The sequence below is a fragment of the Sphaeramia orbicularis genome, chromosome 8 (genome assembly GCF_902148855.1).
Source record: "Sphaeramia orbicularis chromosome 8, fSphaOr1.1, whole genome shotgun sequence".
NCBI lineage: Eukaryota > Metazoa > Chordata > Actinopteri > Kurtiformes > Apogonidae > Sphaeramia > Sphaeramia orbicularis.
In genome coordinates this window covers 16,176,687-16,190,886 of record NC_043964.1, presented here as the reverse complement: position 1 = coordinate 16,190,886, position 14,200 = coordinate 16,176,687, and the positions used below count along the sequence as shown (strand labels likewise).

Genomic DNA, 14,200 nt, shown 5'->3' with positions numbered 1-14,200 from the left:
GGGAAGCAAAATTTACAATGAACATTTAGTTGTTTTTTCTCTGCAGGCACTACGTCAGTTGTTTTGAAACCAAACATATATTGATGTCATAATCATACCTAACACTATTATCCATACCTTTTCAGAAACTTTTGCCCATATGAGTAATCAGGAAAGCAAACGTCAAAGAGTGTGTGATTTGCTGAATGCACTCGTCACACCAAAGGAGATTTCAAAAATAGTCGAAGTGTCCATAAAGACTGTTTATAATGGAAAGAAGAGAATGACTATGAGCAAAACTATTACGAGAAAGTCTGGAAGATACTATTAAAGAAGAATGGGAGAAGTTGTCACCTGAATATTTGAGGAACACTTGCGCAAGTTTCAGGAAGCGTGTGAAGGCAGTTATTGAGAAAGAAGGAGGACACATAGAATAAAAACATTTTCTATTATGTACATTTTCTTGTGGCAAATAAATTCTCATGACTTTCAATAAACTAATTGGTCATACACTGTCTTTCAATCCCTGCCTCAAAATATTGTAAATTTTGCTTCCCCACCCTGTATGCCTTACATTATTAATGTCTCACAATTGTAATGTGTTGCATGTAGAGCCCGACCGATTAATTGGCCGGTCATGGCTCAGATGGTAGAGCAGGTCGTCCAAGAACCGAAGGGTTGGCGGTTTGAATCCCGCTCTGTCCATGTGCTGTTGTGTCCTTGGGCAAGACACTTCACCCTCCTTGCCTCCAGCGTTGCTACTCACACTGGTGTATAAATACATATGAATGTTTGGTGGTGGTCGGTAGGTGCAGATTGTCAGCCACGCTTCCATCAGTCTGCCCCAGAGCAGCTGTGGATACAGATGTAGTTTACCACCACCAGAGGGAGAATGTGGGAGTGAATGAATCATGGATCCACTGTCTGTGCGCTTTGAGTATGTGTTCATTGAAAAGCACTATATAAATCTGATCCATTATTATTATTATTATTATTATTATTATTATTATTATTATTATTGTTATTATATCATGAACTGAGAGCCTCTTTGTTTGATGACACTTTTATCCAAAATCCTGATCTGTTCTGGAGCACTGATGATGACAAGATGAAATGGTTGTTTAGTTCAAATGTCTTTAAATTAGCATTATTTGTTTGTAAAGCCTGGAAAAAGCAGCAGATATGTTTGTTTAAATAGGTCAGTATTTTGTTTTGTTTATATTCTGTGCCTATTGTCTGGTATTTGATCTTTGGTTTGTATTTACAGTGTCTTCTAAGCCCATGGAAGGGCTGGGCATGTCTGTATGCAAGACACAATAATAAGATTAAGATTTAATTTATTGGTCCCCGTGGGGAAATTCGTCTTCACTGACTGAAAACATTACAGGAAAAAAAAAGACATTACGTAACATTACAAGAAAGAAAAAAAAAAAAAATAATAAAAACATTCATTCATTCATTCAGTCATAGAAACGTTAGCTTACCTTGTCATTGCTGATCACAGGGATCATGCTAATGCTTACTCGCTTCTGTAAAGCAGAGTTAGGGTTAGTAATGAGCGTACATCCATGTTGCCTGTCTTCTCCCGTCTTCACCCACTGGCCGAACACCAACAGGAAATAGAAGTTTACAGATGCATTTTTGATTCTTTTAGATCTTGCGATCTTGCTGTTTTTTAATCTTTTCATTTGAGCAATTAAATGTGTTGTAACATAAGTGCTATTGAACATGTACCGAGTAAAATATGACTGAAAACTGATTAGTAATGCCTTACACTGCTGTGTTACAGCAAAAAGTAATCTGTTACTGTAATGCAGGGGTGTCAAACTCATTTTAGTTCAGGGCCACATTCAGCCCAATATGATCTCAAGTGGGCCGGACCAGTAAAATAATAGTAGTGAAAGAAGTAAAATGATGATAATGTTTGCATCTACAACAATTCCTTAAAAATCTGAAAACCTTGATCAACCTGAAATGTCTTCAGAAAAAAAAGTGCAATTTTTTACAATATTCTGCCTCAGTTTATCAGTTTATCATTCAAACAACTTACATTACAATTACAAATACACAAGACATTTAATAACAGGCAGAATATTGGTACAATTGCATGTATTTCTCTTAAGACATTTCAGGTTATTCACATTTTTTGTAGAAGGATAGTTTGTTAATATAAACATGTTCATGTCATTTAAATTTTTTACACTAAAACCAGGATAAAATCTGCAGTTTTCATTATTTATAGGTAGGGATGTAACGATCTGAAAATTTCATATCACGGTTTTTGGGACCAAAAGTATCAAGGTTATCATTAGTATCGCGGTATTGTTGAAATTGTGCTCAAAATGTTCAAAAAGTACTAACACACACTGAAATAATTTAACTAAGTTGTATTTTGAAAAAAAAAAAAAAAAAACACAAAAAAAACCCAAATAAAATAATTGACACAATGTACCTTCTCTTGGCAGAAACATTCAAATATTAACCCTTAGTGGTCTGAGCCTATTTTGGCCGTTTTTCAGTCCTTTTGATTTTGCCTTTATATACTATATAAACAAATGTTTACAATACCCGTGTTTGGTATCTTTTTTTTCAGCACAACTTTATTTATATCATCTGTCTATTATTTTTTCTCTTTAACCTACTATATCAACACAAAAGGACAAAAAACACAAAAAAAATATATAAAATCCAATTTTAAAAATGTATATAATTTATTGCATAAATAACACAAAGATGCTGAACGAACCTTTTCAAAGACTTTAAAAGTGAATATTGGTTCCAAATATTAGGTATATAAAATCAAAATAATAATAAATTAAAACTATACTCAAATATTTGACATAAAATCAAATCTTTACATAGGCGTTTTCTCCGGAAAAGTGTGGTAATCGAACACGGTTATCATGATAATTAGAATTTAAACGGTAATACTAACCGTCTGCAATTTTACCACGGTTTATCGTTATACCGCTAATCGTTAAATCCCTATTTATAGGTTTAATATGATAGTATTTTACTGGTCTGATCCACTTTAGATCACATGTGTCTGTATGTGGAAACCAGAGGTGATTTCTCATAGACTGCAAGGGAAGCCCGGCTTCCCCTAAAATTACGAAAATTAAATGGTTAAATATGTTCGGTTGTGTTGACATGTCATTGACTACAAATGTGTTAGAACACGTTCATCTCACAGACGAGTTCGTTCAGAATCAGCTTTATCACAAATCACAGACTCCATGTTGTTCACTTCTCATACATTCCCGTTGCGCTGTTTTCTCATTCGATCTCTGCTCAGTGCATTTGTCCGTAGACGCTCAGCGTCCATGCACTTCAATGGGACTGAGTGGAACTGTTTTTTTCATTGCCTCAAAACTGGACGGTAATTGGATAAATGCCACGATGTTGTCCCGCCCCCACACACCGGGCGTCTCTGGGGGTGAATGGAGCTGTGGGCGGAGCTCGGCCGGGCTGGACGCTGGGCTTCCACGTGCTGATTGGAGGATCAGTCGAAAGGCTGAATTCCGTTTGATTGACAGCTGTTTTCAGATCTGCTCCTTCACTGACACAGTTCAGTTTAATACCGTCGCACATTCTGCTGTGAAATTGAGAGAGAAACCTACGAAATGACTTGTTCATTTCTTGCACTGTAAATAAAACACACTCATTGTACTTCCTTGTTTCAATTTAACATAATTTCAGCGTTTTCTTGTTTCAGTTACATACTTTAATCCTTTCTTGTTCGAGTTTAATATCGTTTTGTAGATAGTTAAATCAATCAAACTGTCGGCTAGGTCGCAGTGAAAGGAGCATCTGTTTAAAAAGGCTGAAGTCTTACACCCACAACACACTGGGCCAAGGCCGTCTGAGCAGCCCAGCTCTGCTGGACATTCAGAGGACACTGGTCCAGTCCCTGGAAAAGACGCCTACTTGGTACGATAAGGTCACTGAGCCTTTTCTTAAAAAGGAACGGAGGGCTGAATGTATGTTTAAATAACTTGACAATTTTTTGATGTAAGTCGACAATGAGCTTCCCCTGTCTGAAGGACGAGCAGCTGCCACTGGTGGAAACTGAATTACAATGATTTTTACACCACTGATTGTTAATATCTTCAGTGTAATCCATCCTACAGGCCAGATTGGACCCTTTGGCGGACCAGAATTGGCCCCCGGGCCTTATGTTTGACACCCGTGCTTTAATGCATTACTTTTAAAATGCGTTACTGCTAACGCTGCATGACCCCACAGTGAGGAGCACATGAAGGACATCTTAGCATCCCTTTCATGCGTCGTCACTGTCACATGATACATCACAGCGGTAGCCGTGTGCCTACGAGTAGAAGAGGTACAAAAGGAAAATGTGCGTTTCTCTTAATGAGAGGTTGCATCTAAGTTTTAACTTTGGAGTGGAATTCCCTCATGCCTGTGATCCTGAATATGCAAATGACAACCCAAGTGCATATTCATAGATGACAAATGAAGTCCTCATCTGTCCTAATAACACTGTGGGGTGTCTTCTGAGGATTTCCTTGAGTGTCTTAACACTGAGTGGGAGGAACTGCCTGGTTTGGAAGGTGGATTATACACGTGCTTAAGCAGGGGAAAAACATGAATAAATAAATAATGATAAAGGCTTTTTTTTTTTTTCCCTTAAATGTAAAATTAGCATGTCTCACTGGCAGTTCGGTTATCTTTATCTGGAGTACCGCACCTTTATGAAACAGCTTCTCACCCTGCCATATCAGCTCAGGGGATGACATGAGTGTGGCGAGAGAAATGAGAAAGGAGAAGAGGGGAGGGGGAGGGAAAAGTGCAAGGAGACAGAAAAGATTGTCAAGAGAACACCGAGGGATGGCTGCAGAGAAAAGCCTCAAAGTGGAAGTTGTGACTGTGGGATAGTGAGACTCAGAGGTAAGTGTCGAAGCTTTGGCGCTACAAAGGCTAGCACAGCGCTTACTTTGATTGAATCAATTGCTCTGTGTAAGTAGCTGCTGGTGCCGGCCTCCCCAGGGTGACAGAGAGGTCCGCCGAGAGTGAAGCAGTCCAGCCATCCACGGTCAGAGAACAGGGAGGATTAACAGAGCAATGCATCATAGCTGTAGCAAGCACTGATGTGAAGCAGACTGTATTTATTGACTCATCGACTGTATTGATTGTCTCAATTTATGAAAAGTCCAGAGACAACAGACAGATGCAATAGAAAATAATAGGAATTAACCCTCCGGTATCCCGTCCAGTAAGGCCTTTACTAAGCACCAAGTGTGCCTTTTTCGCACACTTGTGGAATAATGTCAAAAAAAAAAAAAAAAATTCACAGTTTGTTTTTAATTCTTTTACACTTTTTTCTATTTCATCAACTTGAGGTGTAAATAAAAAAAATAAAAAATACTCAATAATTGTCACATTTTTTAACATTTTAACCCTTTCAAGCACAAATTAAGAAAAAAGTATCTTTTTTTTTGTTTGTTTTGATTTATTGACTGATTTTATTATTCAAAATTAAAGGCTAAAGTTGAAATGCATTTTGATTTTTTTTTTTTTTTTTTTTTTTTTTTTTTTAAATATGGATTGATTAAGAAGATTTTTAACCTCCTGATACCCAGGAATATACAAATATACATGTTTTGGCTTTTTTTCAGAATTGAATAATTACCTACATTGGAAACATTTTGATGCAACAGTTTTTTCAAATACTTTTAAAAAAAAAATTTTGGAACGTCCTTTGCGGTGGACAGTTTTTTGTTGGTTTGTTTGTTGTTGTTTTTTTTAAAGCTGTGAAATTCTTGTCCACAAACAGACAGTAAACCCATAGATGGGTCTTAGGAAGTTAACTTTTTGAGATCACAGAGCATCCAAATTCTAAAACTAAGGTGATCCTTTTTGTTTTTTCATTGTATTGCTTTAGGTCTATACAGACTGCCCCCATGTGGTTTGGAGAATATTGCCTTTATAACCCTTTGGAAAGTGAGCTTAAACTATGTGTCCACAAATGTGGACGTCATGCATGAAAGAGTTAAAATGTAATAACAGAAAGTGATACACTGTGTGAAAACTATGAAATAAAAACATTAATGCTGCTAATCTGATGTTTTCTAACATTTTAATCATAATCTAATACTAGTTATTACTCACTTCACGGAGATAATTTGCACAAAAAAAAACAAAAACCTTTTTATTCAACAAAACTGTTAATTACAGTCTATTAACAACTAGCAATTGATTTCCACTCAAACATGTTTTTTGCAGATCATGTTTATCAAATATTTATCAGTAATTGTGTGAATTGCAGTGTATGAGATGTTGCATAAGTGTCCACTGTGTTGTCTGACATGCACATAAAACAACAAAACCCATGAATATACAAGAGAACAGCTGTAGAACAGCTGTCCACTGTAGTGACCAGTATGCATGAAAGGGCTAAATGTGTTTGTAATGTTAACAAACCATTTTTTTTTTTGGATGCAAAAAACAAAAAACAAAAATTTCAATACGCTGCATAAAAAGTGGATCACATATTATTTGATTTTTGCAGCCTGGCAAGTTCTTTTCAACTTTCCCTTAAGGTACTTGTTGACTATCGGTCTCGTGCCGGTATTTAGCCTATGCCAATGATTAACTCCAACACTGGTTAACCCTTTCATGCATAAGGATCACTACAGTGGACAGCTGTTCAAAGCTGTTCTCTGGCATATTTATAGTTTTTGTTGTTTTATTTCCATATCAGCCAACACACTGGACAGTGTTGAGCCGCATTATGTAATAAATTCCCATTATGTAATAAAAGTTCCAAATGTAATAAGAATGTCACGTCATCTTGTAATAAAGCCGCATTATGTAATAAACTGACACATTTTGTAATAAACTACCTCAATGCATTATGTAGGAAATTTTTTCGCATTATGTAGGAAGTTATTACAATTTGAGAAATTTATTACAAAATGCACTCGACACATTTTTATTTTCATCTTTAAACTGTGTGGTTAAAGTTCTGATTCCATTACCTGTAGCTCCTGTGACTAATTTCTTCTAAATTGCTCTGAAATTATATTAATTTGGATTGTTATTACATAATGACCTATGTTATTACATTTTTTTTAAAAATAAAAATGTGTCAAGTGCATTTTGTTATAAATTTCTGAAATTGTAATAACTTCCTACATAATGTGACAAAAATTACTATATAATGCGTTGATGTAGTTTATTACAAAATGCGTCAGTTTATTACATAATGCGGTTTTATTACATGATGACGTGACATTCTTATTACATTTTGAACTTTTATTACATAATGGGAATTTATTACATAATGTGGCTCAACAGACACTCATGAAATAAATTTGCTGTTCTAGATAAACCTGATCTGCAGTAACATGTTTGAGTGTAAAAAAAATTGCTAATTGTTATTAGACTGGAATTAACTGTTTTGTTTTTTTTTTAACAAAAAGTTTTTTTTGTTTTTTTTTATAGCATACCATCTCTATGCAGGTATGTTAAAATGTGAGAAAACATCAGATTATCAGCACTAAACATATTTTTATTTCATAGTTTTCACACAGTATTTCAGTAAATACGTGTTTCTTTGCTTCTAAAATTAAACACGTTGTTTCCAAGTGAGCGGATATTTTTGTAACTCCACGAAAAATAAGTTCCTAAAAGTGTTTCATACTTTTTTTTCAAACCTAAAAAGGAATAAAAACACTTACGAAAAAAAAATATGAATGTTCTCATAATTCATGCATGAAAGGGTTAATTTGCATGATTATTTTTGGCGCTAGGTCAAATGTTCAAAAATACTAGCATCTGTCACCAAGTGTGCGTAAAATGCACGCCTATAAATCAAAACTATTAAATATTATATACCAATTTATTTTTCTGCTGTAATTTGATTTTATTTTTGTAAATCATACATATCAAATGGAAGAAATAGTGCATTTTAGGCACACTTGGGAGACAGATGCTAGTCTGGTAATTTTAATTTCAAATTTTACTTGGTGGCCAGAATTTTAACGACAACTTTTGAATTCTAACCTTGTTTAAATTGTGAAAAATAATATGAAGTTTTTTGTTTTTTTTTTAAGTGCAAAGTGTGCCTAAAAGGCGCACCCGGATACCGGAGGGTTAAAAAGGTGATGGGTCATGTTATTGGTTATTTCATTGCATGAGGAAAAAAAGAAAGGAGCATTTCACAGTAGAACCCTGTTGTTTTTTTCTTTTTTTTTTTTTTTTTTCTTTTTTTTTGACACAAGCTTCCGCCAAATTTGTACTGCTGAACATAAAGCTCTGGTTACAGCACATTTCCCTGGCAGACATCATCTCATTCAAGTTAAGTACATACAGTAATGGCTTGGCAATTTACCTGGGCATTTTTTTTTTTTCTGTAGCTTTTTCCTTGACAGCAAATTCTCTCTGACATTGACATTGTTCCAGCAGCAAAGCTTTATTTAACAAGCCATTAATCTCTAACGACAGAAGACCGCAACGCAGCAGATGTTTTTTAACCAACTTCTGCTCGCTCTTCTGCTGTAGTTCTTCACCTCATCCACGTGGATTACCGTGACAAGACGAGAGGATCAGGAGGCAAACCTAATCTAAAAAAAAAACCAAAAAAAAAAACAGGATATTGTTCGGCTGTGTTTTGTACGGTGGCCCTGAGGTGCAACAGCCCAAAAAATTATCCAGTATAAGAAAAAAAAAAAAAAAAAAAAACGAGAAGAGCCCAAAAAATTATCCACAATAATGAAAAAAAGAGGACAGCCCAAAAAATTACCCACTATAAAAAAAACGAGAACAGCCCAAAAAATTATCCAGTATAAGAAAAAAAAAAAAAAAAAGAACGAGAAGAGCCCAAAAAATTATCCACAATAATGAAAAAAAGAGGACAGCCCAAAAAATTACCCACTATAAAAAAAAAACGAGAACAGCCCAAAAAATTATCCAGTATAAGAAAAAAAAAAAAAAAAGAACGAGAAGAGCCCAAAAAATTATCCACAATAATGAAAAAAAGAGGACAGCCCAAAAATGTATCCACTATAAAAAAAAAAAGAGCACAGCCCAAAAACTTGCCATTATAAGCAAAAAAAGAGAACAGCCCAAAAATGTATCCGTGATAAGAAAAAAAAATCATCCATCTTTTCAATGACGGGGGCGCTGTTTACTCAAAAGGTCTCTTGCTTTAAAATTTAGGCCACCGCAAAAAATAAAAGCGTAGGCTGAAAATTTTAAGGCCTTGAGCTAATGTGGCTAATGCTAGCAAAGAAACCTACCAGAAGCGGAGGTTGGTGCGCTAAAAATAAAGTTATTTAAAATTAGTGGATAATTTTTGGGGGCTGTTGTCTTTTTTTTCTTATACTGGATCATTTTTTGGGGCTGCAGTCTTTTTTTCTTATAGTGGATACTTTTTTTGGCCTGTTTTCTTTTTTTCTTATAGTGAATCATTTTTGGGGCTGTTCTCTTTTTTTTCTTATAGTGGATAATTTTTTGGGCTGTTCTCTTTTTTTTCTTATAGTGGATAATTTTTTGGGCTGTTGTCTTGTTTTTTCTTATAGTGGATAATTTTTTTGGGCTGTTCTCTTTTTTTTCTTACACTAAATAATATTTTGGGCTGTTCTCTTTTTTCTTATAGTGGATAATTTTTTGGGATGTTCTCTTTTTTCTTATAGTGGATAATTTTTTGGGCTGTTTTATTTTTTTTCTTAAAGTGGATAATTTTTTGGGATGTTCTATTTTTTTCTTATACTGGATAATTTTTTGGGATGTTCTCTTTTTTCTTATGGTGGATAATTTTTTGGGCTGTTCTATTTTTTTCTTATAGTGGATAATTTTTTGGACTGTTCTATTTTGTTCTTATAGTGGATAATTTTTTGGGCTGTTCTCTTTTTTTCTTCAAGTGGATAATTTTTTGGGCTGTTCTCTTTTTTTTCTTATAGTAGATTTTTTTTGGGGGGGGGGCTGTTCTCTTTTTTTTCTCATAGTAGATAATTTTTTGGGCTGTTCTCTTTTTTTTTTTTTCTTATAGTGGATAATTTTTGGGGGTTGTTGCACCTCTGGGCCACCGTAGTTTTGGCATCATCTTTTCTTTTTTTTTTTTTTTCAGGATTAAAAATGAATAATACTCGTTGTACATATATTGATTTGTCATTTCATTCTAAAAAAAACCACTGATACCGCACCTCATCTGATCATCGGTGTGCATGATCATCAGTATGCTAATGCTTAAGTATGCAGCGAAACAATCCAATTATTGAACCATGGCTACTGTACATGAAGCTCTGATACTGAATATATTTTCAGTTAATGAGTGCAGAGCCACCAGAACACTGACGCTGAGTAAATTAACACTTTGGTAAACTTAGACTGGAAAAAAAAAAAAAAAAGGATTGTCTCTACTAAGAATATGGACAACTCAAAAGATGAGCACATGTCAAAGGATTATTATCTCTCTCTTCTGAAGCAGCAGGACAGCATTAGAAAGAAAAACAAAACAAAAAAAAAAAACAGAGCACTTCATGGCCTCAGCCATTGAAATAGAATATCTTTTTTGTTCTGTATGCTGGTGAGTGGGTGTGAGGGCAACAAACTGCAAGGAAAGTAAAGGGAGAAGAAACAGGCAGAGTTTACCCTTAGGGCTCATGAGGTAAGGACACTTAACTCATCGCATGCATTTGCCATAGTCAACATGATTTTTATATCAGCTCTAACCTTTTCGAAAACAAAAAAAGGAATAAATCATCTCCTTTTCACAAATATAAATATATTTTATGTTTAGTATATACAATAATGATTCGCCATCATCAACAACATTAGTATTGAAGGGAGAGGGGATAAAAGCATGTCAGTAAACTCTTGCTAATGGATACAGACACTGTAAAGACAGCCATGATTGATTGGCGTGCTCGAGCACTCTCTCTTGAAGACGACGTGAGACAATAGAGGGTATGCACGTGACGTCACCGCTGGCCGAAGTCACCGCCGTTACGCCCACTGAGTGGCAGAAAGAGGGAGATGAGTGAAAGCGTTGGCTTCAATACTGTCTAAACTGAAGAACAATATTTAATTTTAAAAAAATGGGGAAGAGCTGTTGTGCGATTGTTTGTCTACAACACAGATACAACTGCTGTGGACCAGCAGGGGACCACTGGATTCTGGGAAGTTAGGATATTTTTCCCATCTGTTTTTAAATTATGGCATTATTCTTGTAATATTATGGCTTTATTGTCGGAATATGACGACTTTAATCTCATAAACGAATGACATTTTTGTTAAATTATGAGTTTTCTTTTTTATAATGTGGTGGAAAAATTTACTTTTTATATTTTATACTCTTTATATTCTATATTGTTAGTACATCTTCTTTTAATGCTGAGTCATTATTCATTATGTGTGATGTTTACCACTCTGTAACACCCCCGACCCAGGAATGGAGTTTTTTCTTGCCTTGAGTTAAAACCCAAACACCTAAATGTCTGAATGTGTAGATAGAGGATGGCGCCTGCACTCCAGATAGGATCCAAGCAAGGTTAGGGTGAAGAGGTCATCATGACCTCTTCATGGAGCAGAGAAGGAGTAGTATGGAGTGGTACGATGTACGTAAGGAATGACATCATAGTTTGAGGGGGTTGGATTTGGTTCTATATCATCTTTAGTTTTCTCTTGTTTAATCCGACTTCACTTACAGAGTTTCTCTGTGATTGACTTCTCAATAAATGCATTTATTTATTTTAACTCTAACTTTCTCTCCTCCTCTTTGTGTGTGGGTTATCAGTTGAACATTTCCATAACAATAACTACGACTTTATTCTCAAAACATTGTAATTCTTTTTGTATTCGACTTTATTATCATAAAATTACAGGTTTTATGACTTTATTCTCGTAGTGACAAGTGTTTTTATTTTCTTATGTGGCGCTAATACTCCGTCATAGCTTTATTCTCCAGTTCCCCTGTATTTGAAAAACTAGGTTAAACTCAGTTTAAGTTAGTTTACTAATCATGTAGGACAGGGGTGTCAAACTCATTTTAGTTCAGGGGCCATACCCTCCCAATCTGATCTGCAGTGGGCCGGACCAGTAAATTAATAACATAAAAATATATAAATGATGCAAACTCCAAACATTTCAATGTGTTTTATAGTGAAAACAGTAAAATTACATTATGGAAATGTTTACATCTATAAACTGTCCTTTTAAAAAAATGTGAATAACGTGAACAACCATGAAAAAACTGAAATTTATTAAGAAAAATAAGTGCAATTTTAACTATATTTTGCCTCTGCTTATCATTTGTAAATGTGTGTTAAAACTTACAGGTCATGATGGATCTGAAAATTTACAAAATATATTTTATTAACTTGCAGAATATTAGTGAAATTGCTCTTACTTCTCTTAACATATTACTAGTTTTTGATATTTTTTGTGAAAGGCTAGTTTGTAAATTTACACATTTTCATGTAATTTCAATTTTTTACAGTAAAACAGGAAAAATTTGGCATTGTCATTATTTGTAGGTTTTTATGCTAGTATTTTACTGATCTGACCCACTTGAGACTAAAGTAGGGCTTTTTAAGGTAAAACGATTGATTGTTAATATCTTCAGTGTCATTTCTGCATTTCACAAATTCATCCTATGGGCCGGATTTGGCCCCCAGGCCGCATGTTTGACACCTGTGGTGTAGGGGATCATCACTATTTTAACCTGAAACAAATATACATGGTTTCATCATCACTGACAACCAGGGTCCAAAACTGGGGCCCAGAACCAGCTGATCCAAAGTGCATTTACAGTAGACCGTGGACTGACCCCAGTGAATATATGCAGGATCTACTGGGACTGAGGAGATTTACTGAGTCTAGTTCAGATCAAGTACTTTATAGCAGGGAACCACTGGATTCTGGGAAATTATGATACTTTTCCCACCTGTTTTTAAATTACAACATTATTCTTGTAATATTATGGCTTTATTGTCGAAATATGAGGACTTTAATCTCATAAACGAATGACATTTTTATTCAATTATGACTTTTTTTATAACTACGACTTTCTCATAACATTGATTCTTTTTCTATTCGAATTTATTCTCATAAAATTACGGGTTTTATATCGATATTTTATGACTTTATTCTCATAGTGACAAGTGTTTTTATTTTCTCATGTGGCCCTAATACTCCATCATAGCTTTATTCTCCAGTTCCCCCGTATTTGAAAAAAAATTGGACCAATGGCCCTGTAGCTTACCAGCACTTCCTATCTCGTATAATGAGGAAATTTTTCAAAGTCGCACCAAATCCAGAATCAGATCTGGATCCTAATAATTTGACTAACTTTTGTTGAGATCATCATAAAGAAGCTGTATACGAAGTTTGAAGTCAATCGGAATTGTAGTTTTGGAGAAGACAATAGAAATTTTTGTAACGGACGACAGACGACGACAGACACCGCATGACAACAATAGCTTACAGCCTATCGGCCGATAAGCTGACTAGGTTAGCCTCAGTTTCAGTTAGTTTACTAATCATGTAGGAGCACAAGGTTCAGAATCACAAAATGAAGACAAAAACCAGGAAAGATCTGATCATGAAACCAAGAGCTTTACTAAGAAGTAATGTTAGCCAAAACAATACATCATTTAAGGTCTGATTTGACCCAAAAATACAGCATAAATGAATGTTACCTGACATGACATGTATGTAATGAATTCCCATTATATAATAAAAGTTCAAAATGTAATAAGAATGTCACGTCATCTTGTAATAAAGCCGCATCATGTAATAAACTGACGTATTTTGTAATAAACTACCTCAATGCATTATGTAGTAAATTTTTTCACATTTTGTAGTAAGTTATTACAATTTGAGAAATTTATTACAAAATGCACTTGACACGTTTTTATTTTAAAAAATGTAATAACATGGTTCATGATGTAATAACAATCCAAATTAATATAATTTCAGAGCAATTTAGAAGAAATTAGTCACAGGAGCTACAGGTAATGGAATCAGAACTTTAACCACACAGTTTAAAGATAAAAATAAAAATGTGTCAAGTGCATTTTGTAATAAATTTCTCAAATTGTAATAACTTCCTACATAATGCGAAAAAATTTACTACATAATGCATTGAGGTAGTTTATTACAAACTGCGTCAGTTTATTACATAATGCGGCTTCATTACAAGATGACGTGACATTCTTATTACATTTGGAACTTTTATTACATAATGGGAATTATTACA

The 14,200-nt window shown here is 34.6% G+C and overlaps 1 protein-coding gene across 2 annotated transcripts in view; it reads right to left on the bottom strand.

Annotated features, from left to right (window-relative positions):
• Positions 1–10,052: 10,052 nt before the first annotated feature.
• Positions 10,053–14,200, bottom strand: part of LOC115424728 (heparan sulfate glucosamine 3-O-sulfotransferase 4-like) — a 403,629-nt gene continuing 399,481 nt past the window's right edge. The window contains exon 3 of one of the 2 annotated variants that reach the window (XM_030142132.1): positions 10,053–10,905. The gene's annotated coding sequence lies outside the window, so the exon portion shown is untranslated. Of the gene's footprint in view, positions 10,909–14,200 lie in introns of both variants that reach the window. The other variant, XM_030142133.1, reaches the window with a different exon arrangement.